This window comes from Pinus tabuliformis, chromosome 6 (genome assembly GCF_031772625.1).
Source record: "Pinus tabuliformis cultivar Carrire ecotype Pingquan chromosome 6, CPIR1, whole genome shotgun sequence".
Lineage (NCBI taxonomy): Eukaryota > Viridiplantae > Streptophyta > Pinopsida > Pinales > Pinaceae > Pinus > Pinus tabuliformis.
The window spans coordinates 941,444,489-941,448,854 of record NC_142292.1 but is presented as its reverse complement, the minus strand read 5'-3'; positions in this window follow the sequence as shown (position 1 = coordinate 941,448,854).

Sequence of the window (4,366 nt, the reverse complement as noted above, 5' to 3'; positions counted from 1 at the left end):
CTTTTTAGAGAATGTCTCTTTTATTCCTCAGGAGATAATTTATGAGATAATGTTATAGATATTGTTGCGTAGTCAGATTGGATGAAATCTCTTAAATTTGGTTAGGTTGTCCATCTCCAAAATAAGTGCAACGAAATTGGTGTTGAAGGTAGAAAATGTGTCTTACATTACCTTGTGGAGATCCTTCATTATGAAATCATAGTAACTATGGAAAATTCAATGGGTAATGCATCTATACTAGGGTTCTTGTATTTATGAAAGTTGTGAAGGGCTCTAAGAAATTCCTCCTTCCTTGCCTTTGCAATGGGGTATTATTTGTCTTCTAGGTCTACAAATCTAGGGAATAAGTTGGGTAGTCTTAGAATTGTGTTGATGGCAGTTTGGTTATCCTCTTTGAATAGAGTTTGGGAGTATGGAAATGGGAGACCCATTCACAAGTAGTTTCAGTAAACTTATCCTCCCATGATTCATCACCTCTGTCTATTTTCTAGGCTAAGTTGATATTTTTCTAGTAATTTGCAAAATAATGGAAAAAAATTGTATTATCATCTCTAGCTCCAAGCCAAATCACCTTGCCTTTTAGGTGCCATTCTTTTTTCCTACAAGAAGTTTTCTTATTTTGATTTTGGGCTAATATAGTTGCTCCTTCTATGAATTGGATAGGAGTCTAAACCCTTCCATTGAGAGCACGGAGGTACTGTCTTCTTCTAATTCTTGAAGGAACATTGTTGGCAGTATATTAGCAGGTGCGAGGAGAATTATTGACCATGTCCAAATTCCCATTCTAAATCACACAATGTTGAGTGTCTTATTAATTGTTATGCCCAAATATGCCTGAACTGCTCACAACGCACCTTTATGTGCATGGTTACAAGATTGCAGTGTTGTGTGTAATTTCTAATTTGCATGGTAGAATGAGGTGGACTAATGGTTATAAATCTGTAGTCATGTGTGTGACTTGAAAAATAAAATGTTGTGTATTTAGGAAATGTTTGTTAATTCATAGGCTAAATATACTTTCACAAGATGGATAGCCATACATGTCACAGTCAAACAACATACAAACCTCCTGGGCAGTATTACTCTTAGGAGACATTGATATGATGCAATATCTATAGTTCAAATTACATATCATATTCTACTTTGAAGAGTGAAGGTCTCAGGTTTCCTTAAAGATGGGCCACCAGGTATTACAATAATGATCTGGTATTTTAAAGACCTCATGTATAGAACTTGCATGGCATCCACATGACTCTTGGTTTTATTACTTCACGCTTGTATCATGGTGGAATTTTCCCTTGTTGCATTAAGTGCTAACCATGATGAGATGAATTGAAATGTTCATAGGAATAATATCTAGTGTTTTGGTAGCACCTTTGATTGACATTACTTGTTTTATGCAAAAAACCTAGCTCATGTCATCTGATATATTGATTTTGGGCCTATTGTACCTATGTTCTTAGTATTTTTCCTCGCATAAGATCTGTTGACACATGCATCTCATTAATTATTGCATAATTGTTAGGGATAATAATGTTTTTTCTAAAATGTATCCATTTACCATTTACTTAAATGAAGCTAAGTTATTACAAATGTAATGATACATTGTGGGACCAATAAAAATATTGAATTTATATTTACCTCATGGTAAACATTTTAGCACGTGTCACTATCAGGTCTTGGTTAGACGGTAAATAAGGGGTGTTTCACAGTCCTCACCAAGGTTCAAATCCCTCGGGGAAAATTTTTGTGTCTTTAGGACCATATTGCCTATGAAAGTGGGTTGTCTTAGGTGGTTGGTGATGTTGATAAATCTATTAGGGAAATTGTTAGAGATATTTCCCTTTTAATGATCATTTCTTGTGATGTCTTTTTAATTTTCTTACTTGTTTATCTTCTTTACTTATTATTATGTTTGTGTATCATAAAACAACTATCAAAACAAGAAGAACAAGAAAACACAATATAGGCCGTAACCCAGGGCCAAAACCTCTCCACTTCAGAGGAAAGCCCACAAATCTCTTCTCTTCCTATAGATTCTTCAATTGGAAAATTCCAAGACCTCTAGACCAAGATCAATACCCTCCAATACCAAGTCTAACCCTTTTGGATGATGTGCTTCCTTTTTCCAAGTCAAGCCTAGTCAAATCTCTTCAAGTAGCACAATTTCGATGTCCAACTGCAAAATTTTGGCCTCTATTGCAGGTTTGAAATTTTTCAGCCCTCCTGTAGTAATCGCTACCACATGTGTGAGCTTATTTTGGCATCCAAAGGCTTCCTCAGACCTTCGCTTGGATTTCTCTTATTTTTGGAGCTTGAGGATGACTTATTGTGACCTTCACTGACCTTATTTCCTTTCCTTCTTCAAGATCAAAGATACAAAAGAAAACCCTAGACCAGTTGCGAAATCCGTAGACTTCCTTCACACCTGTGAGAGATAAATAGCCCAAAGAAAAGTCATCTTCATCCTCTTTCTTCTTCACTGCCTTCTTATTATTCCCCCTTCACTTGAATGAGTGAGTGATGAATGTGTTCCAAGGAGGTCAAGTTTCCTCCTTTATATAGGCTTCTCAAGGTGGATGTAGCTCCTCAAATTAGGACAACTTTCCAACTATTAGGATGACTAAGCTTTGAAGGGTATTTTAACACTTTTAAGGACCATTTTTTTCTTTTCTTTATAAGTTACAATGTCCTTGATGGGGTCTTCAACTTATGAAAATGACTATTTTGACTTCTCGACCTAGGACAAACCCTAGAAGAATCCAATGGGTTCTTGACCTATAAAATAAAAGACCTTGAGCATGAAACCCATACTCCAATAATAATAATAATACTTTTATTTCATTTTACAATATACAAGAATTAGAACTACATTTCATATTTATGAAGGCCTAACCTAGTTACACATTTTTCAACAGGTGCTCAGTTCAAGTCTTAGTTGACATTGGCACAATAAATAATCCTCATCCGTGACCTCTCAGCTGAAGGGATATTTTTAGAGTGTTGTAATTTGATTACATTTCCGATGACCAACTCTTGTGAACATTGTTGTTTGGATTTTGGAGGACACTTTGACAGTGAAAGACTTGACTTTGACTTCATTATCATTGTAGAATATTGGATTATCTCTCTCTCTGCACATTTGATATCTATTAAGAAGAAGAATATCTGTTGGGTTTTCTCCTTGTGGGTTTTTCCTTGGCATTAGCCTAAACATCCCTGTTCTCATGTATTGGCTTATCTTCTGCATTTACTTTTTATTTTTCTATTTTCCAATACTGTTAATGTGAATTAATGATATTTCATTGCTATTGGAAACTAACTGGAATTGTAATTTGGATTATAATGGAACATTGAAGTAATTGCAATAAGCATAGAACATACCATTGCTAACTAAAATTAACAACATTGACTAGAAAGGAAGAAATATTGTTTTTTATTAATTGAGAGGAAAGCTCCTTGGAAACTATGATAGGATCAAGAGACACTGGACCTGACTCACATGCAAGTACAAAATTTCCATTTTGGTGCTCAACCAAAAATTGATAAGAAACTTGACCGAGTGTGAGATTAGATATAGAAGGAATAATGTTTGAGATGTTAGCAAAAAACAGGATTGTAAAAGATGACAGTCTTAAAAGGTTTGGTGCTTTAGAATCTTCACTTAAAAATTTGTTTCTATTCCATTAGGACCTGAAGAAACACCTGCCCCATTTGAAACCAAGACGTTATGTAGAGCTGATAAACTCTGCAATATATTTTCTAATGAAAATAACAAAACTACAGATTATCCATGTACAAGAAGCCATGCAAGTAGGGGAAGGGCACTATGTGTGGATACTAGATATTTCTATTGAAATTAGAACCTTTAGTGCTCCCTTCAAGGCATAAGTATCTAATAAAGATTCTCCACATATGATCAAGGCTGATTTCTCATAGTCTATTGTAATACATTCACCAAATGAAATCTTTTCCACATAGGATCAAGGTTAATTTCTCATAGTCTACTACAATTAACTCACCATTTTCATTTGGCCCAAGCCCAACATACTGACCATGCCTATATATTGTTTCTTGACAGAACTGGTAATTTTTTCAAACTTCAATATCATGGAACCAAGTTCACTTTCTATTCATTTCAAATTGATATTTCAAAACCTATATACCTACTATTAAAATGTCACTCATTGCTTTTGCCTAGTCTTGGTTTGTTTTCTGTCATAATTCTTCTTAATGTTAAGGTAGTCGAATTAATTCTTGATGACTCATATTGAGCCCAAACCTAATCAAGCTCATCATTTCTATGTACCTATAAGTCTGTAGTAACTTTAAGAACTTTCAAATGTACCCAGAATATCGTTACATA